The following is a 22,540-nucleotide window of genomic DNA, read 5'->3' on the forward strand; positions in this document are numbered from 1 at the left end:
ATTCAAGAGAAGTCCGATTTGGCTCCACAATTGTCATGGCTACCAACAGTCGAAGATTCTACGGTGGATGCAGCACAGAATGTGGTACCAGATGAGCTCTACAACTTCTTAGCTTGGATTACTGGGATGACAAGTGAATTTCCCATTGATAACCCGCGGGTGTGTGTGAGTGAATCTGGAAGCAAAAACATCCTGTCAACATGTCAAGATGTAATGAACCTGGTGCTGAAAGGCAAATGACACGCCAAAACATTCCTCTTTAGTCATGTCAATAAGACGCATGATGGGTTCAGCACACTATTTCAGCTTGTTGAATAGACTTCAACATTGTTCTTCAAATTCAAGAAATATGCAACATGATAGATGACAGACAGAACGACATCCCTCTCCTAGCATTAAATGAATTTACATACAATACTTGTGTGGGACAACAATGATTTTGAGGAGTCTTTCAGGAAAGGGCACAACTGACAATACAAATGTCAACATCATTCAAAAGTGTGATTCTGCTGCCATGACACCACCTCAGCCAACCAACATGAAGAAAACCACAAAGAGATCTTTGCAGCCAGCAAAAATATTTTTTCAATTCAATTCGTTTTTATTTGAATATACTATATACCAAACAAGTTTTCTGAGGCCTAAAAATGTTCAGTTTACATCTGTAGTTTCAACACCACCTCCAATGAATGTCCGGCTTGGCTCAGGGAAAAATTTCCTAATCGCCTTAACAGTCACAGTTGCTGATTTGAAAGATTGTTCTTTTGATTATCTTGGGAGTTATGCAAGTCACACTTCAAAGTGATGTATAACATGTTTCTGCATATGAGAAGATGTATAGAACAGAGGGGATGTCAAAGTGTTGAAACTTGAGGATTGTACAAGTATTTCACATTAAAAAAAAATCTTTCATATCTGTCGTCGAGTTGCTATTTATTTAGTTTTATTTACCTTATTTATGGCCCACCCTGACATATATATATTTTTTGTACACATGTCAAGTTGTAGATTTGTTATTGCCTAAAGTTCAGTTATAGACGTTGGTTGCTAATGTGTTATGATTTAAATGTTGTTTAAAAATGCTATTTTCATAAAGTTAATAAAGGGTTTTTGCTTCGTTTTAGTTTTGGATGAGGAAAGGCTCGCTGAGGTCATGCTGGACAATTGTATACGTGTGCTTTTTTCGAGGCTAGATAAGGCCGGTCGTGAAACCACGCCCACATGCGCGTGATTTTGTGTAACGCGAGTAGAATGTTTAGAGTGCAGACATAAACCTATCGTTAACCATATATATTTTGTATTAATCACAGCGACGCATGACTCTGTATAAACATGCTTTGAATTACTCATGTAAACAAACCCATAAAATATATGGGTTTGTTTGGCCAAGCATACACTCTTCTCTTTGTGAGTTACATTTCTGTTTTCTCGGAGCCCAGAGAAACATTTGGTCCGAATGATAAGGAAGGGCTGACTCCCCCGAACAGCGGATAACGGTGGGAGGGACTCTCGCCAGTCGCTTTGTTCTCTCGGAGATTTTCTGATAATCGTATTCATATATAAGTGAATGAGAATCAATGTGTTTCCAGGAAGGCTTGACGTGGCATGAGACTGGCTCTTGCTGTAGATGTCTTGGCTTCTTCCGGATCTGTATAAGTTGGTTTTTAATAAAAAGCTGCGTCATTTTTCAGGCTATTTGTGGACTTCTTTTCCAAACGAAGAGCTGCTTCTTCACAGATGGTACCAGGAGTGGGGTCAGCACCGGACGACGGGAAACGGAGCCCGAGGGACAGGAGGAAGGCTGCCTGAGGCCGGCGCCGGCACGTTGATTTGATTAAAGGTGGGAGTTGTTTTATATCAGAGGGCTATTATTCCAAATTCGTACCTTCCTCCCTCGCGCGGGTTCAGTCTCCTTGTCTTCCACGCTGCCTGCACTCGAACAGAGATTGTAAGTAAAGGCTCATTTTAGGCCTCAGAATGACGTGGCTTTGTTAAAGCCAGGATAAACAAGTAAGGATACCAGTAAGGACTTAACAGTAAGCTTAAAGTTACAGTTAGCACCAGGAGGGGAAAATGAGGTCGGACAGCCATATAGGCTGAAGCCAGGTGGCCAAGATTTTTCCAGGAAGGAACAGCCCAGAGACAAGATGGGGTATGCCATTGCATGCCAGGGAACGAAGGGCTGTGGCTAACTTAGATAGAAGGCCATAGGAACATAGAAGGCCATAGGAACATGGCCAGTAAAAGGATTTGCGCAGGATATCGGTGAAGATAACGTTCGGTACAAGGGAAGGGGGAAAGTGAGGTCGGACAGCCGTAAAGGTTGAGCCAGGCCGAGAACTTTCCAGGAAGGATCAGCCCAGAGCAATAAGATGGGAAGCAAGCTAAGGAAAGAAGGGGAACCCCTTAAGGGAACCCCGGCATCTTTCATGTTTTAAGAGGCATCATTTTGCCGCGGTAAGACCATTAAAGGACTGGGCTGTGTTAACTAAAGATTTAAATAATCCCTGGCCAGAGGACAAGTAAGTAAGCAGTTAAACAAGTAAATCAGCGAGTGATGCCGCTGGACCAGATACCAGACCAAGACCCCCCAACCCCCCAAGACCTGAGCTCAGTCCCGGGGCTCTAGGCAACACCCCAACACCCCCCGCCCTGCCTTCCCTTTTTCACCTCAACCCACCCCCGTCCAACCCGTCCCAAAAATCCTTTTCCTTGAATGAGAGACGTAACATGAATGAGCAAAGATTGTTTGGGAGTGGCTGGAGAAAGGCATGATTTGAGTCGATCTGAGTTTCGCGCGAAGTCTGGGAGACTTCTATGAGTATATGAATGAGGAATGAATGTATATTGGGATGTTAATTGACGTGTGTATCTGGCCAATGTATTTGTCTGTCATCTGTTTGGGAGTTGTTTGGGAAGCGAATTGATATAAATCGGGTCAGGAAAGCACTCGGAGTGCCCTTGTCGATCTACTGTTGATATGAAGCGGTTTCTTGGAGATGGTTGCAGGATGGGCTGTTTTTTTCTTTCGAGTGGCAGTCGGGCAAGAAATTTGGAATTTGTTGAACTAAATTCAGAATTCGAATCAATATGTGTGTTTTACTTGAATTGAAGAGTTCATTCAATGGCAGATATTGTGTATTGTATGTGTGGGGTAGGCCTATATTCCTGAGGCAGCTCACCTTTAGGATGATGATGTCACATAGTGCATTTTGGGTCAGAGAGGTGGAGCGTCGGAGATCCTGTTTTTTGCGATGTTTACGAGCTAGGGATGAGTTCTGACAGCTCAATGTTCTGACAGCTCACTACATGCCAGGTCGTAGATTTGTTATGACAGCTTTTCGCACTTTGTTATGACAGCCGACTGCATGTCCCAACGTGAGGTAAACCCCGCCGTGAACGCGAATAGAGCGGCGTGCAGGGAGTGTTGGGATTCGTGTGGAGGCACGAGGGTGCGCGCCAAGACGGGGGGCGGCGTGGCGTCGTCGCGTTGAGATGGTTGTGCCAGGTCGATCGGCGATCTCTGAATTTAAATCGGATTTTTGTCATGTGTGTTGTGAAATTAAACGTCTATCCGAGAATCCTGGCAATGTTCGTTTAATTAAAGTGTGGTACAAACCTGTGTTTCCGCCGTGCGGCTCCGTGGAAGTTTGGGTAGAGGGATATTGTGCGTTCGGGCAGGAGCCGAGCGAGCCGCGAGTCACGGGTGTGCTGTATGAGATTTGCTCAGAGTGCCGGCGATAACTCGCCCACTCTCAGAGGAGGATGTGTGCCCAAATGCATTGTGGGTCATTTCGACTTTGCTGGATGTCGGACGTTCATGTCAGACGAGCCATGTCGGAATAGTGGCCGGCTGCGACATATATGCCAGGCAATGTCACAGGACGAATACGTTATTTAAGATGGATTTATATGGATGGATGGACTTATAAGATGGATTTTTATTTAAGATGGATTTATAAGATGGATAGATGGATGGATTTATTTAAGATGGCTAAAATAAACGATTTCAAGACAGAGTAATTAATTTCCGGAGCCAAGTTCCAACAGGAAGTCTTGTTCATACAGTAAGGTACAGTGCGGAGTGGCGGCTGGAAGATGCATCGATGCATTTGTGTTGATCGATGCGGACACAGATTTAGTATGCTGGTAAGGTTAAGTTATTAAAATTGGAAATTCAATAATTTGAGCAGAAATGTCACGTTTCAACAGAACGCTGATCCGAGGAAGGAGGACGGTTGAGGTTTCAACTGTCGGTATGTGGTGTGGCTTGTGCCAAGGTGTGGGCGCGAGGAGGTGTTGATGAAGCGTTGTGCGAACGAGGAGGGATGTGCGAAAGGTGCACTAGGTAGCAAGGGTGCTGCATTGTAAAGCACGCCTCGTACGGACGTTCCTGGGCGGATTGTGACGGTTGTTGGATTCGTAGAAGTTAGCATTATGCTATGTAGAGCCACATTAATGGTCATTTGTCCATTGTCGCCGGACTTGCATTACTTGTGGGATAATAAAGCGCTGGTTACCCCAATTTGAAGTTTGACCTTTCGAAGTTTATTTGACCTTTGTTCGAGATATGTAAGGGTAAGAGGTCAGAGGCAATTCACTAACCTTGGAAGAACGACAGGCGGAGTCAGTCTACAGGGTGTTGCTTTAACGACAGGATATATAGGACTTAAATCTGGAGAATATCGGGACATTATATTGTGGGTAAAACTGAAATCATGTACGTAATTAATGAACAGAGAATATCGAGTTCTGTTTGTCGTTGTAATTGTCGATTGATGTCCCGATTCAGGGGTCTCAAGAAATAAACAGACTTCCGGTGCCGACCGGAAGCGTCAGGTACAGTACGCTTAAGTTTAATTTAACCGGGCCGAGCACAGTGACGTGCGTGATCGAGCAATGGGGATAGTCAGGGTCAGTGAAATGGAGGTTGAAATGCAGTGAACATGTCCGATTTTGGCTTCGCGAGGCTCCGGATAGAAATTGGCATTTCGATACTGTGGATTATATTGTGCCTGCCCGGAAAGGTGATGTCCTGTGCTGGGGCTGGCGACATGCCTCTGTTATTTGTCTGTCTGTCGGTCTGATTGTAAGTCTTTGGTACTGGGAGGGCTAATTGAGTGCTTAGGCGTCATTGTTCCATGGAGGCAGGAGCTGTGAGTCACAAAATGTAAACGGGAACTTTGTGTAACTTTGCACCGGATCCACAAACAGAGAGATGGACAGGACAACAATGGAGTTTATATGGACGGGGGTGGGGCAGTTTCAATCTGACGATTACAGAGTGCTTTGTTCCGTTCACGAAACATGTAAAATTCATGGAGTTGAAGTGGTTTGCAAGAAGGTAGCAGAGTCAGTACTGGGATGCAACCTCGTCCAGGGGTTTTGGTCCAGCCTGCAAGGAGTCCAGGGGCTTGTTTCAGGGCTGGGTCGCCAAAAACGGGATGCTGTGCCCATCTGGATGTAAAATTATCCATCAAGGACGGGGAATGATGTGCAGTGTGATTGATTGGAGGTAATAAGGATTTGTGTTGATTTCCTGATTTGAGTTCATCTGGAAACAAAGACAGATGGGATTAATGTGTATATCAGGAACATTTTGGAAAAGAAATATGGATATATGACATTACTAAAATATAACCAAGCAATTGAGAGTTCTTGGGTTAATGGGATATAAATAAATGCATCTACAAGTTGATGGTTTATAAAAATTTAGTTCTGGATGATACTTAAACGATGAACAATGTTGGCAATATACAAAGAATGTGACTTGTTTTTTGGGGGGAAAACATGTGGTTTAAAATTGGTTGGCTAAGTTTTAAAGATGGAGATGTTTCGCAGAACTCTTATGATTATTTATATGAGTGGTGGACTATTCCATGGCGAAGCATTTTCCAGTTTATTGAAAGTTGGATTTTGTAAAATAATGGTTTAATATAACCACAGTAGAAAATAATATACAGATTTGGGACATTTTGTAAACTTTCAAATAATGAGAAGATTCATAAAATTCATTTTATTTATTTCATGGAAAATATTTGGGTTGCAAGTGGAGAAGCATGGTATGGTATAAAAATAAAGAGGGAGTATCCAGGAAAAAGATGTTCAAGTGAACTTTGTGCTGTGAAAAGAATGTCGAGTTAATGGAAGTGTTTTGTTCGATTAATTTTGTTCAATTTGTGTTCAAATGACCATCGATGTTGGGGGCAAAGTTATGGGTGAATTTGGTGAGTGGTTGTGGGCAAACGAAGATTAATTTAGATTTATCATAGTTAAGTTCGAGGAAGTTGATTTGAAGCCAGAATTTCATTTGGATGCCAGAAAGGAGAAAGGAGATGCTGAAAGCCAGAAAGGAGATGCTGTTGTCTACTCTGAATGACAGGTGGCGGTATCCAGGGCGCTGAGGAGTTTGTTCACGTTGTAAAGTTTGTTTATTTATTTGTTTATTTAGTTTGTTTATTGTAGAGAAGAGTGCTTTTGGGATTCCGGAGCCAGAGTGGATAATTTGAGGGTAGTAGGTGGAGTAGAGGACATCTTTGCAGTGCTGTAGGTGGTCCTTGTGGGCTTGGGAGTGAACTGATTTGGGTTTAATAGGCACAAGCTGGTCTAAACAGGGTGAGGAGGATGGTGTGATTGATGATGTCAAAGGAGGCGTTGAGGTGAGGAGGATGAAAATGTTGAGGTTGCCGGCATCAGAGGAGAGAAAAGGTCGCTGGTGATTTTGAGGAGAGCAGTTTCAGTACTGTGTCTGGAGCAGAATCCGGATTGGGATGTTTCATACAGGTTATTGGCAGAGTGGTGATGTTTGAGTTGAGTGGCCACAGCACGTTCCAAAACTTTTGACAGAAAGGGTAGGTTGGAGATGAGTCTGAAGTTATTTAGGGTGTCAGGGTTTAGTCCAGGGTTTTTCCAGAATGGGGGTGAAGTTTCACGAGTTTTTGGGGAAATCGGTATGTGAAGCTGGATTAAGTTGGAACTGCTTGATGAGCCATGGAGATGGATTGGGTTTTGTTGTTGGTTGTCTGGGAGTTCGGTTGTTGCATTGCCAAAGGTTTCTGTGTGGTGGACACACTCGTTGGCTGTTGTCTTGTGTGACGTGGATGGAGATGTATGTGGCTGCGTGTGGCTGCCTGGAATCGGGAAGGCGGCTACAGTGGTTGATATTGGTTGTGGATTGTCCGGGGTGCTTCGATTTGCATAGGGGGTGAAGATTGGGATATTACATTATTTTAAGTAAGTATTGGTATGAGTAATTACATAAGTAATTATGAGTTATTATGAGTATTAGTTATGAGTAAGTGATTATTTTAGTAAAGTTACATGTTTCGCTGTGTTGTGGATCTGGGGACAAGCTAGTTTGATGGGTACCCTGGGGTCTTCGGCGTGTCTATGTGTTTGGCTGTCTGTCACACCGGATCTGTCTGTCTGTCTCTTGAATGGGTTTTCATGAGACGAATTTCAGACATAACAGTGAGAATCTATTTTGAGCGAATCACAGTGGGTGAGGAAAACATTGTGTGTGACCAGACACCAGAACTGACCAGAATTGAAATTGGAAGTAGACCAGGTTATTTCTATTATTTGTTTATTCGTGAAAATAAATAAATAATAGGGGGAGGTTAATGGAGGTTAATGGTGGTTTGTTTGTGTTAATGGAGGTTAATGGTGGTTTGTTTGTGTTAATGGAGGTTAATGGTGGTTTGTTTGTGTTAATTCTAGTTGAAACTCTCGCTGAAGTAATTTTCGTTTATTTTTATTATTTTATTGATTTTTTTAATGATTTTGATTGATTTTTTGATTTGATTTGAGAGTTGAGATGATTGATTTTTTATTAATTTTATAATTTTATTTTTATTGATGTTGGAAACAGGTAATGGGATGCTGAGAGAAGGATTGAATTTAATTTGAATTGGACTGGATTAAATGGGATTGAATTTAAAAAATTGAATATTGGATAAAATTGGATCCACTTGAAAAAAAGTGGATTAGGAAATTGGAGAAAAGGTGTTCTATGAAACTATGAATTGAATGAATTGAATCTATGAATTGGAGACCTGTAGACCAGGCGCTCCCAGGAGACTTGTGGACCAGGTGTTCCACCAGAGGAAAAAGACCAGGTGTTCGTGGAGCACTTCACCTGCAAGAACGCCTTGGAACCAAGGTGGAAGGGACCAGTCCAGGTGTTGCTGACTACACCAACGGCAGTCTTTTGCGAGGGCAAGACTTCGTGGATCCACGCCACGCACTGTAAGTTGGCCATACAAGCACCAGACACTACACCACAGCAACCACAATAAGGATGGGCCTAATCATAGGTACAATACTATTGATAGCGACAGCAGCTAGGGGAAACTCCGATTCCAATAGATGCGAAAACGAAACCCGACACCTCACCGTAACATGGGGACAAAGAGTATCACTACCATGTTTCGAACAGAAAGCCCTGCACACAAATTGGGTGAACATAAATTGGCTAGCACTGTCGGCAGGGCCTGGACGCGTTGGCATGGTACTACAAAAGCAACGAGAGTTCCGGGAAGACGGGCAAGCTAGCATTAAGACCTTGGCCCAACCAGGATACCAATGGGGAACCCCTGATTTTAAGCTACAAACACGCACGCGCCTAGAGAAAGGCATGACTATGCAGGTCCGGTGCAGCGTCTGGACCCCTGGCGCGGCCGGTGGCGAAAAGAACTACATACCATGCATCGAATACATACTCACGCCGCAACCCCAGGATAAGGCCCCAAAGAGGGGGGAAAACACATATTGGAAAGTGGCCAGGGAGGTGGCAACAATTCAAAATAGGACACACTGCTGGTCGTGCATGCACTTTCCCCAAGCAGGCACCACAGGAATACACATGATAGTGCTACCTCTGTCCCTCAATGACCTCTGCTCACAACCTATCGATTCCCCATGTTTAGTCACCACGCTGGAAAGAGAAGGGGTTGACAACGGCAAGAGTTGCAATCGACAATTTAATTATCGCCCGTCAATGATTGCCCATGTGGCCGAGAGGCCTGCCCCCGTCTGGGTCAAACCACAGAAAGGGAGGGTCTGCCTCCAGGGTTCCGGCCACTTGCGTATGGGAGAATCAGAATGCGCCTACACTCTCCCCGGGAAGCTGGGACAAGGGAGCTCGGGGATTACATTACGAATAGTACTGCAAGATAAACACAACCACAACATAACGGCTATAACATTCTCTAGGGGGGTTAGTAGGATTAATGGGGTGGTAAGGGGACTCCAGTGCTTATCCACCCACCTGGTCCCACCCCATGGGACAATGTTTATATGCGGCGACAAGGCTTACCCCTATTTACCAAATAATTGGGGGGGCACATGTTATCTGGATTCAGTCCTTCCTGACGTTGAGATACTGGATGAGCTAGACCCAAAGTCCTTGGACAGGCGTTATAAGAGGTCAGTCATGAACGAAGATGGAACCACTAAACTACACGGGAGCCTATGGGAAAAGGTGTTTGGTTTCTTCTTCCCAGGAGCGGGCACAGTCATGGATAGTTTCCGGATAGATAAATTGGCTTTGGCCCTAGAAAAGGTGGCAAACGACACCGCTACGGCTCATGACATACTATTGGACACGGTAATTCACATGCGTACAATGGTGATGCAGAATCGGGTGGCTTTGGACATGCTCCTGGCAGAGAAAGGAGGGGTATGCGGAATTAAGGGAAACTAGCCACACCCTGACGATCGATCGGATCGCGCGCGAAAATTCTTATAAATTTAGCTGGCTCACTGACTGGTTCCAGGGATGGACGGGCACCATAGTGAAGTGGTTATTGACCGCACTGGCTGTGATAATCGGGGTAGTAATTTGGGGGGCACTAATGAAATCTCTAGTCCTCCTCTGTATGAGAAAGTATTTTACAGGATGGAAAGTGAAGAAGCCGCCGACAACGACTATGGCTCTGACCACAGAGGCCGTCGACCTGAACGGGTCCTTCAACAAGGCAGTTGCGACCGGCGCTCCAGAAAATTGTATTGAATTTTGTGACGACTGTGATACTTGTGCGGATCCCATGTGGGAACTGGCTGCTGCCTGTAACGGTGTATGTGATGACTGTGATACTTGTGCTATAAACCCCTTGCGTGTACTGGCTAACGCTGCTTATGTATTACAAGCTGACAGCTGCACGCCCCCTTCCGACCCAACTATGGATCTGATTGCGACACTGGGTCTGGCGGTCGAGGGACCCGACGTGGATATCCTAGACCCGCAAGCCGACCAGGCGCCCAAGGGAGACTTTGACATAAAGGAAGTTCCTCTCTTTGCTTCATATGTATTAAGTTCAAATGCTTCAAGTGAATCGGATTTTTACGCTCTGTACCCTGACCAGGAAATTGAGACACAAGATACTGACAATATTATGTATTCCCCAGAACAGCAGCACGTGAGGGACCTCATGGGCATGATCGTTGATTAACTTCGAAGATCTGCAAGGACTGGGTCTGCAAAGGGTGGGGGGAGCAAGTTCCGCAGGGGAGGTGGTGGCCCTCTGGCGGAGCAGAACCTCATCTGGACCAGACACCTTCGTTGTGGATCCGAAACGTTAATGGACTTTCATGTTCTGAGCCCTCAGGCTCCGAGCACGCACCACACGACACGTTCACCAAATGCACGGGCGAGGCGCTTTGGGCGCACGATATGCCCTTGGGAGATACCCGCATTACACAATTATTTTTCAATAAAGCCCGATGTGGCACGTTGTCTCTTAAGATACTTTGTCTCGACGAGACAAGAGGAAGGAATGTCAAGTTGTAGATTTGTTATTGCCTAAAGTTCAGTTATAGACGTTGGTTGCTAATGTGTTATGATTTAAATGTTGTTTAAAAATGCTATTTTCATAAAGTTAATAAAGGGTTTTTGCTTCGTTTTAGTTTTGGATGAGGAAAGGCTCGCTGAGGTCATGCTGGACAATTGTATACGTGTGCTTTTTTCGAGGCTAGATAAGGCCGGTCGTGAAACCACGCCCACATGCGCGTGATTTTGTGTAACGCGAGTAGAATGTTTAGAGTGCAGACATAAACCTATCGTTAACCATATATATTTTGTATTAATCACAGCGACGCATGACTCTGTATAAACATGCTTTGAATTACTCATGTAAACAAACCCATAAAATATATGGGTTTGTTTGGCCAAGCATACACTCTTCTCTTTGTGAGTTACATTTCTGTTTTCTCGGAGCCCAGAGAAACATTTGGTCCGAATGATAAGGAAGGGCTGACTCCCCCGAACAGCGGATAACGGTGGGAGGGACTCTCGCCAGTCGCTTTGTTCTCTCGGAGATTTTCTGATAATCGTATTCATATATAAGTGAATGAGAATCAATGTGTTTCCAGGAAGGCTTGACGTGGCATGAGACTGGCTCTTGCTGTAGATGTCTTGGCTTCTTCCGGATCTGTATAAGTTGGTTCTTAATAAAAAGCTGCGTCATTTTTCAGGCTATTTGTGGACTTCTTTTCCAAACGAAGAGCTGCTTCTTCACACACATACAGATCACACTTGTACAAACATTACAATTTCAGGCGAGGACTTTCCTGTGACTATGTGTGGTGTAGATGCAGGCCTCACTGCGGCCCATTTTCGATGCAGCAGAGAGACGATGAGAGCCAACTATGAAGTGAGGCAAAGATGAGACAAGCCAGCCATGAGGTGCATCAGTGAAGATGAGCACCTCAGGTGTGCACCCTGAATCTGCTAACACGGCCCTCCATCCTTGCCACCGCAATTGTTCTCTATGCCAGGAACTCTGGTGTCTGCGATCTCTCGCCCCCTCCTCATCCTTCTCTGGTCTTTCTTCTGCACACAAGGACTCTCCAGGCTTTCTCAACAATCAAGGCCCTCTTCCCGGTCTCGGTCCTCTCTGCTTCTTCTTCACACTCCAGTTCTTCTCTTCTCCATATCTGGGTCTTCTGGGAGGAGTGCTCTTCGAGGCTGTCCCACCCATGGGGCGGCTCCAATAAAAATAAATGTCTATCTCTGATTGCAGGCCCGACAGCGCATTATGCCATCATGGCCGGCACACATTGGCCAGACAGAGAGTGATGGCCTTTTCTCACATTATGTGCCTTGTGTGCCTTTTGTGATGGGAAGTCCTCATCTGGCCCTGTCAACAGAGAAGAGGTGTTTATTCATACAATACTCAATCAAGGGTAGACATACAAAATTGAACTCAAATTCATACAAAACTCAATTAAATCAAGGACATAGTGATGCTTTAAATTATTTATCAAGAACATTGTGATGTTTTGGATTTCTCAAGGATATAGTGATGTTTTTAATTATTTATCGAAGACATTGTGATGTTTTGGATTTATCAAGGACATAGTGATGTTTTAAATGATTTGTCAAGAACATTGTGATGTTTTGGATTTCTCAAGATAGTGATGTTTTTAATGATTTATCAAGAACATTGTGATGTTTTGGATTTCTCAAGGACATAGTGGTGTTTTTAATTATTTATCAAGAACTTGTGATGTTTTGGATTTCTCAAGGACAGAGTGATGTTTTTAATTATTTATCAAGAACTTGTGATGTTTTGGATTTCTCAAGGACATAGTGATGTTTTTAATTATTTATCAAGAACTTGTGATGTTTTAAATTATTTATCAAGAACATTGTGATGTTTTGGATTTCTCAAGGACATAGTGATGTTTTTAATTATTTATCGAAGACATTGTGATGTTTTGGATTTATCAAGGACATTGTGATGTTTTTAATTATTTATCAAGAACTTGTGATGTTTTGAATTTCTCAAGGACATAGTGATGTTTTTAATTATTTATCAAGAACTTGTGATGTTTTAAATTAATTTATCAAGAGCATTGTGATGTTTTGGATTTCTCAAGGATATAGTGATGTTTTTAATTATTTATCAAGAACATTGTGATGTTTTGGATTTCTCAAGGACATAGTGATGTTTTTAATTATTTATCAAGGCGACAAAAGGGTTGGCGACAAGGCGGCAAAAAGGGTTGGCGGCAGGAATGGCATCCGGCTGTAAAACATTGCTTCAAAAAGGGGACCAAAAAAAACAACAACAACCACGGTCCCCGAAAAAGGCCAACCCCCGCTTTGCGGGGAAAAATGGCCTCTAAAGGTGTTTTATTTCATTTTTTATAGTGATGTTTTTAATTATTTATCAAGAACTTGTGATGTTTTGGATTTCCCAAGTATATAGTGATGTTTTTAATTATCTCTCAAGAACATTGTGATGTTTTTAATTATTTATCAAGAACATAGTGATGTTTTTAATTATTTATCAATAACTTGTGATGTTTTGGATTTCCCAAGTATATAGTGATGTTTTTAATTATCTCTCAAGAACATTGTGATGTTTTTAATTATTTATCAAGAACTTGTGAAGTTTTGGATTTCTCAAGGACATAGTTATGTTTTAAATTATCTCTCAAGGACATGGGCAAGGACTTTTTTGAAAAGATTATATTGTGAGCATTGTTATTGGAAACAATTCACGCTTTGTTTGACTTGTTAAGGTAAATGTTCTTTGAGGCTGTATTTTCTATGGAGCTATATATCAAATGAAGCAGTTTTCTGGGGGAAAAAAGACTTTTCTTTTTTAATCTCATGAACAATCTTCACAGAGGAACACAAGAAGATTATCGCGAAGTCCCCCTGCACAACTTTCTCTCACAGCTTCGCCATGAGGGCTGGCTTGCCGGGACGTGTGATGGGTCGCCAAACGCTTCTTGGTGACAAAAATTTCAAGTGCACCGATTGTTCTTATAGTACACGGTATAAAAGCATATTTGTCATACACAAAACGATTCACACCAAAGAGGAGCCAAAGTGTTGTGTGTGCTGTAAGGAATTCAATCGCTCGACAAACCGTCGGAGACACATCAAATGTCACACGGGGGAGTGACCTTACCCGTGCACTGTATGTGGAAAAGGATTCAGCCGTTCATCGTCCCGTCAGATTCACATGCGGTCACACAGGGGAACGTCCATACACCTGCAAGTTTTGTGCAAAGTCATTCATGGATCTATCTGGTGTGCTACAGCACACCTGTATCCACACGGGGGTGTACCCACACTTGTGCACCGTGTGTGGTAAGGGATTCGTTCAGTTAGGAAACTATGAGACACACATGCGGATTCATATGGGTGAGCGCCCATGCCCGCGTACATCAAGCAATTTGCAGAGTAATATCGCTAAATATTCGTCTTATGGAGGGGAGGAGGGGGTTTGCAATGGGGAGAGTTTAATTTGAACCATTTATAACCACTGTAACAGGGCCATTTAATAAACTAGCACACCCGCCCACCAAGGGAGCGGCAGGAAGGGTCATTCTATGGTGGGGTCTCAAGAACATTGGGTGTGTGTTAATTTACCAAGTTTATTGTGCAGAGATCGCCAAGTGGTTCAAGCATTCGAGCAAGCACTCCATTCAAAACCGTTAAGGAACGGCTGGCTTGGCAAGCGCTAGCTAGCTTCTTGGTAAACGAGCTCAACCCGGGCTTCCTCCCTTTCAGTTTCATGTTACATAGCAGGAACGAGTTTCAAAAGTTCGCTACAAAAACCGCTACGGTAGCGGCAGGAAGGGTCATGTTATTAACCCAACACATGTGGGGTATATAGAGTACAGTAGATCTTCGCTCAGTTCTGTAAGTAAAACTTACCTCACGGATGTCGGGATTCCACCAGATTCTTTTTCATTTAGTGTTATAAAGAGCATTAGTGACTGTTTAAAAAGCTAATCATACGTGTTTGTGGTTTATAATATTTTTACCTCTGGTAGTGGCCGTTGGGCCGTTGCTCCCACGAAAACGCCATGATAAGCTATTTATAAACATGGACTCCACGTTTGTTCAAGGAGGAAAAACACCTTGGGGAGGTGAGATATTAATGGTAGTAATATTGTTTTGTAATAACTTTATGCTATTATCGTTAGTTTTGTTAATCGAAGTGGCCTTGGAAAAACGCCATGATAAAGCTAACTTAACATTGATATTGCCGCGCGATTCCCCTCTTGGTTAAGACCAGGGGATCGCGGATGGACTCGAGTTTAATGAAGGCATTTCCAATCCAATGGCGGTTGATACACAAGACGGAATGAACTATGCCGACTTACCTTCATGGCCGCAGGCGTCTTCAACCTGAAATCAATAAATCAAACCAAAACGGGGTTTTGAATAGAAAGGGAAGATAATACAAGGGTTTATTCAAAATAAATATCGGGACAGGGAAACGCGACAATAAAAACTAAATCCTAAATCGGGTTCCTGCGCACCTCACTTCACATACAAGCATAGGGGAATGAATTAAGCAAAGAAACCGTTGTGTGCGCGTTTTTGGATGCGAGCTTATCTGTCTCTGGATGTGTAACGTCCGTCATCCAACGCGGCTCCGGTTGGTGCAAAGAAAGGCCTCGATGCGCCCCCGTTCGCGCGCTGCTAGGCCCACGTCCGCCGGTGCGCGTCAGGCCGTGCGAGTGGGCATGCAACTCGCCTCTGCAGCCGTGCAACGTCCTCCTTGGGTTCGGCACGGCCCTCCGATGCACCCAACGTTCGTGGCGAGCGAGTCGCAGATGAAGGGACCAAACGAGCAGGGCGAGGGCGGAAGGAAGGTCTGAGAAGGCCGAAGCCAAAGCGAGAAGGCCAAGGGAAGAAGAGAAGATGGGAGCAAATGTCGATCTCCGACCATTTGCTTTCACATCCAGCACAAGAGAGAGAAAATTTCGGCTTGTCTTCACTTTTATCAAAACCCTTCGGCCAATCAGCTTGCTCCTCCTGGTGGTGGGCATGGCCTCAGCCTGCCTGATCGATGTTCGATCGCCATGGTGGCGTACTGCGTGACCGCTGCCTGCTTGTCTTTCCGGTCAGTTTTATCGTAAGGGAGGGAATTTAATTAATGTGGTGCACTAAGGGCCTATCTAAGTAGGCGAGATAGGGGGCACCTCCGGGACACAAAGGTGATCCCGGGGGAGGAGGCCGTTTCACAGCACCACTTGGTTGTCTGCGACGTAAGGGTGAAAGGTGCGAGGAGAGCTCGGCGGGTGAAGTACCAACCGAGAATGAAGGTGTGGAGGTTGAAAGAGGTGACAGTGAGGGAGGCATTAAAAGAGAGGCTGAGTATGGTGGAGGATGATGTGGTTGAGCTTGAAAGTGGTTGGATGTCAATTAAAGATATTCTGTTGGGAGCCGTTGGTGAGGTATGTGGATGGACAAAAGGACCACCGAGGCACTCGGAAACATGGTGGTGGGATGATGAAGTTGGAAAGAGGATTGACGAGAAGAGGAAGAAGTTCAAGGAGTGGCAGAAGGCGAAGGGTACGGGAGCAGAAACAGCAGAGCATGAAAGTTATAAGGCAACCAGGAAGGCTGCAAAGAAAGAGGTAGCAAAGGCACAGGAGGCATGTAGGAAAATGTTCGGAAAACGCTTGGATTCGGAAGAGGGTCAGAAAGCAGTATTCAGGATTGCAAAGCAGATAGCGAAAGAGAGGTGTGATGTGATGGGGGTGAGTTGCTTGAAGGATGAAGTGGGACAAATCGTTGTCGACCCAGATGGAATTAAAGGAAGATGGAAAAGATATATGGAAATGCTGCTGAATACAGAGAATGAATGGGATGGCAACATAGAGAGTAACCCAGTTTTAGGACCGGCAGAGAAGATAACTGAGAAGGAAGTTGAGGAAGCGATAAAAGCAATGAAGGGTAGAAAAGCGGGAGGGCCGACGGGAGTTGTGGGAGATATGTTGAAGGCAGCAGGAAGTTGGCGTGTGAAGAGAATGACAGAGATCTGTAATCTGGTGGTGAAAGAAGGCTACATTCCAGTGGAATGGGAACTGAGTACCCTCGTCCCTCTATACAAGGGGAAAGGTGACCCTCTGGAGTGTGGCTCGTACCGAGCGATAAAGTTATTGGAGCATGGAATGAAGGTATTGGAAAGGGTGTTGGAGAGGAGGATAAAGAAGAAAATGAAGATCGACGAAATGCAGTTTGGATTCATGCCAGGAAGAGGAACGACAGACGCGCTTTTCATTGTGAGGCAGTTGCAGGAGAAGTACATGGAGAAGAGGAAGAAGTTGTTTCTTGGGTTTGTTGATCTGGAGAAAGCATTCGATCGGGTTCCATGCAAAGTATTGACATGGGCATTGAGGAAGTTAGGAGTGGAGGAATGGTTGATCAGAGTAGTGATGGCAATGTACAAAAGAGCGCGCACAGCTGTAAGGACGAAGGACGGGAACAGTGGTGAGTTTGAGGTGAAGGTGGGAGTGCATCAGGGGTCGGTACTAAGTCCACTATTATTTGTAGCTGTGATGGAGGTGCTGCCTTGGAATGTAAAGGAGGGTTTACCATGGGAATTGTTGTATGCAGATGATCTGGTGTTGATTGCGGAAAGTATGGATGGACTGAAGGAAAAGATGAACACGTGGAAGGAATGTATGGAGACAAAAGGTCTGAAGGTGAATATCGGAAAGATGAAGGTGATGGACGAAGGTAAACTGTACATACCTTATTACATAAGAATGGAAGATGCTCACAATTCACAAAAGTGACAAGACAAATAGTTGGCGCTGTGAAATGCTGATGGCGCTTGCTGGATAAATTTGAGAGAAGTGCGTGACGCCATTCAACAAATGGCAATCGGGACGCGCAGTGAAACTTGTTTCGTATTTTACACAGTGAATAAATGAGTGGAAATCTTAATGAAATAAGGTTAATGTATATTATACCATTTGCATAAAAAATGAAATGTAAGCTGCTGCAGTCTTATTTCGTAACTTAATCCCAGGCCTTTACAGCGAGAGGTCGAGCAATTATCGACTCTGCCAAAAGATCTCATGAACAATATGGCAGCATGGTGCCCCAAGAATCGTGGGGCCCCTGGGCAACTTGGGGCCCCTGGGCAACTGCTCAGTGTGCCCATGCCTTAAGACGGCCCTGCACAGCTGTAAGGACGAAGGACGGGAACAGTGGTGAGTTTGAGGTGAAGGTGGGAGTGCATCAGGTGTCGGTACTAAGTCCACTACTATTTGTAGCTGTGATGGAGGTGCTGGCTCGGAAAATAAAGGAAGGTTTACCGTGGGAGTTGTTGTATGCATATGATCTGGTGTTGATTGCAGAAAGTATGGATGGACTGAAGGAAAAGATGAACAAGTGGAAGGAATGTATACACAAATGTATACACAAAAGGTCTGAAGGTGAATATCAGAAAAACGAAAGTGATGGCAAGTGGTAAACCATGTTGTGAGGTGGAAAGAACTGGGAAGTGGCCCTGTGCTGTGTGTAGGAAGGGTGTCGGAGTGAACTCCATTCAGTGTACAATGTGTGCTGAGTGGGTTCATCAAAAATGTAGTGGTCTGAGAGGGTCATTAACCAGTGTGGCAGCTACATTCAAATGTAAGGTGTGCACAGGGGGAGCTGCAGATGGAGGAAATGTTGAGTTGGATCTTGGAGACGGCGTGAAGCTGGAAGGTGTGAAAACATTTTGCTACCTCGGAGACATGCTGAATGGAGAAGGTGGATCAGACTTGGCAACGGTTGCTCGAGTGAGATGTGCATGGAAGAAGTTTCGGGAATTGAGTGGCGTGCTGATGATGAGGGGAGTGTCGTTGAAGCTGAAGGAAAAGGTGTATGCTGCATGTGTGAGAAGTGTTATGATTTATGGGAGCGAGACATGGGTAATGAACGTAGAGCGGCAACGAAGGTTGGAAAGGGTGGAAATGCGAATGGTTCGACGGATGTGCAGAGTATCGTTGAGAGAGAGGAAGACAAATGATGAATTGCGAAAGATGATGGGAATAGAGCCTGTGATTGATGCTGTGAAGAGGAACATGTTGAGATGGTTTGGTCATGTGTTGAGGAAGGATGAAAGTGACTGGTTGAGAAGAGTGATGGAAATGAATGTAGAAGGAAGTAGAAGATGGGGAAGACCGAGAAAGACTTGGCTAAAGATGGTTGAAGAAGAAATGCGGGCAAGGGGGTTAACAAGGAGAGATGCAGAAAATAGGGCAAAATGGAGAAGATTGTCATGGGGACCGCAAGGCTAACCCCCGCTCTAGCAGGGAAAATGGCCTTTAAAATGCATGTTGTACTAAGGGCCTATCTAAGTGTCTATGGGAGTGTGTTGCCATAAGGGACACTGGGATGCACAGAGGGAACGACACACAATGGAGTTAGCATATTCCCTAATTCTAGTTACCAAGCCCCGCCCCATCATGGCGGGGACACAGATACGCACTTATTCCGACATACGGGCTAAATACAGAACTTATTACAGGTGAGGTTCCCTATCACGACAGCCGGACACCTACCTATGCAGATCTACCTGGATCTAGATATTCCTCTACCACAAATTCATAACAATATACACCTCAACATGCAGCCCCATTGACGGCAATGGTGGGGAAAACCCCCTTGGGGAGGGGGAAAATGAATGCGCTACAGCCTTCATTGTGTAACCCTTCGTCATCCTGTCAAGTTTGTTTGAGATTTGATAAGTAACGACAGAATGTATTTGGGTCAAAAATTCATCAGACAGACAGACACCAAATGGTGTATTTTAGTATGATGATGATAACCCTGGAAATTATTTTTCACATTGGAGTTGATGTTGTGAATGGAGATATTTTCTAATTGCAAGGGAAGTGAAGATATTTGCACAACTTCTCCAAATTATTTTTATTTATTGAAAGTTTTTTTTTTACCTTGACTTGTTTACTATCATCTCACTCTATATTTACACCTTATTGAACCTTAATCGACCGTCGCAGGAGCTGAGTTTGTGTTAGTGATAGTATGCAGGTTAGTTTTATCGGATGCATCTTTGCCACGACAACATTTCAGTATCGACTCGTATTGTGACAGATTTTCATTTTCCATCAGATACTCGCCCAAGTAACAGAGATGCTGAATGATAACTAGGACTTGGATAATGAATTGGTAACGGACACATAATGGGCAACCCTTGAAATATTGTCATCTTCAGTAAGATTATTTTTGCCCAATAGTTCTTCAATTTGGAGCAAACGGGTCCATTTAAACCTTCACAAACCTTCCCTGGTCGACCACACAAGAAGTTGGGATTTCTTGGGGTCAATAAAGTAATCAATGATTCATGGATGTTGGGTCCATCCCATCTATGGTGTTTTTTTTGGAAATCTTGACTTTTTGTTTTATCATGTTTCACTTGTTACCTTCATTTTAACAGATGGTGTTTTGTGGTTCATATTAAAAACCAGTACTAAATCAAACCCATGGAATGTGTGAAAATTTGAAATGTTTTTTTTTTTTCGTACCTGGAGAGATATAGATGTGGAACAAAAAACAAGTTTTGAAGCCTTTGTATAAATCCGCTGACATGTTTTAAATCTTTCACAACAGCAGAAGACAGGAATTGTGAGGATTCGAGGGGATTTCACAAGGTTCTGTGAATGGGAAACAATACTGTAGTGCAAAACATGCTGACATTTTCACTTTCATTTAATTATTTGGAGATTCACTCGGAGATAGAGAAAGTTAACAAATCAAATTACATTATCCCATCCCCTTGGCTATTTTCACTAAAATAATCTATATATCTATACAAGCGAGATACCCATACTGTGCACGGGTGGGAGGCCAAAAGAAAAGAGACAATGCGTAAACGGTGAATGCTAAACCATGAACCGATAAATTCCACATTCCTGTGTCACCTTCAGTCGAACATCAGGCATGGACAGCCGGTTCGTGAAGGACTTGGGCAAAATTTTTTTTTACTGCAGCTGAATGTTTCTACATGCGGTCGCAGTGGTTTATAGAAACTCATAAGGTTTTGTGGACACCATCAATACACTTCAATGTGAGCTCAGTTTGTCACACGGTGGCACACAAGTTATTGCCATGTTCGGCTCAGCACATTTGCGTCCACAAGTGCGCGTGCAGTTGTGATCTGAGAATGAAGATCCTGCAGGTTTGCCATCTTGGTGTTGCAGCCATCTTTGACAAATCCCCACAAATAAAAATCAAGAGGGTTTTGTCTGGTGGTCATGAGGGCTAGGAGGTTGGTCCGTCTCGGCCAATCCAGGGACCTTAAAATTTTTCATTCAGGACGGCTTGACCAATGAAGGCCCAATGAGGAGGAGCGCCGTCCTGTTGAAAAATGATATATCGGGTTGCAGGTCTTCAATCTGTGGGAAGGTGAATCCTTCCAACATATTCATGTAAATTGTTGAGGTCACTGTATCCTCTGCAAAGAAAAACGAACCCACCAAGCAGGCATGGAGAAGGCCACACCACACATCGACCTTTGGACTGTCACGTTTGTGTTCAATAACCATGCGGGGGTTTTCAGAGGTCCAGATCCTCACATTGTGCCCGTTGACCTTCCCCGATACATGAAAGCAAGCTTCGTCTGTGAACATGACCTTTTTCAGGTAATCTTCGTCATTCTCAATGCGACTGGGGATTTCCAAAGGAAAACGTCTTGCATTTGGGTCCGTCATTTGATTTGAGTTCCTGCTGAATCTGCACCTTGTTGGAATAAAGCTTCAGTATTTTATGCAAAATTCTGTGTACAGTGGTGTTTGTAGTCCCAGTTCTCTGTGCGTCAGATTCATTTTTCTGGGACTTTGTTGAAATGATTCCCACACTCATTCAAAATACTAGCGTGACTCGGCGTGCTCCGTGCGCCTCACCACACGTCGTTTCAGAGGGGTAGGCATCTTTGACCATTTCGGTGTCTTTTGGGTCTTCATGGTGTTTTGGATCTTCAGGGCCATTTTCGTCTTCAGGATCCTCTGGGCCTTTAAGGGTATTTTGGGTCTTTGAGGTGTTTTGGGTCTTCAGGGTCTTTGGTGTCTTCAGAGGCTTTTGGGTCTTGAGGATCTTCGGTGTATTTTGGGTCTTCGGGGTGTTTGTTTTGGGTCTTCGGGTATTCAGGGTCTTTTTGAGCATCAGGGCCTTTGAAGGGTATTTTGGATCTTTGGGGTGTTTTGGGTTTTCAGGGGTCTTGGTGGTCTGAAGGGTCTTGGGGGGGGGGGGGGGGAATTAAAGGGTCAGAAAAGGTCTGAGGGGTCTCAGCAGTCTTAACACAATTAAGAAAGTGGTAATTTTATTTGAAGAAGAAGAAGACGTTTTCGTGGCATAAAAACATAGCGACATAACCATATACGTTTGCTCTATTAAGATGCTGCTCCTGCAGCTACTTGGTCGACCGACCTGTACTTTTCTTTTTCTGACAACTTCCAGTCTCGTTAAACGTCTTGTACCACTCTCTGATGCCAGTCCGCGACGGCAGATTCCTTCCATACCTTGCCGTGTTGCATCTCATCTCGATGAACCAATTCACCACACTGAGCTTTTTTCCTGTGGAGTCGCAATTTTCTTACACATTAAACCACATCTTACACATGGAATCTCCTGCGATGAAGCTAACTCCAAGGGCCTTTCACTCACTCACCGCAGGCAGGTTGGTGGTCTTTCCGTCTTCTACCGACTCCTCTCTGGCCTTGCCCCCCCCCCCCCCAGCTCTCTCTGGGCTCTGTCCCCCAAATATTCCTACAG

General features: G+C 44.2%; 2 long non-coding RNA genes across 2 annotated transcripts in view; one reads left to right on the forward strand and one right to left on the reverse strand.

The window, feature by feature from the left end:
• The first annotated feature begins 7,437 nt into the window (after positions 1–7,437).
• LOC144889571 (uncharacterized) lies at positions 7,438–10,904 on the forward strand. The gene is made up of 2 exons (XR_013621882.1): positions 7,438–7,628; positions 7,659–10,904. It is a non-coding gene; the product is annotated as an uncharacterized LOC144889571 (long non-coding RNA).
• A 612-nt stretch (positions 10,905–11,516) lies between these two features.
• The window catches only part of LOC137416573 (uncharacterized), a 471,916-nt gene continuing 460,892 nt past the window's right edge, over positions 11,517–22,540 (reverse strand). Inside the window, exons 2-3 of the long non-coding RNA XR_010982304.2 lie at positions 13,923–14,006; positions 11,517–12,137 (exon numbers count right to left, since the gene is read on the reverse strand). This is a non-coding gene — a long non-coding RNA (uncharacterized LOC137416573). The remainder of the gene's footprint in view (positions 12,138–13,922; positions 14,007–22,540) is intronic.

The sequence above is a fragment of the Myxine glutinosa genome, chromosome 1 (assembly GCF_964187855.1).
Source record: "Myxine glutinosa chromosome 1, kmMyxGlut1.1, whole genome shotgun sequence".
Classification (NCBI taxonomy): domain Eukaryota; kingdom Metazoa; phylum Chordata; class Myxini; order Myxiniformes; family Myxinidae; genus Myxine; species Myxine glutinosa.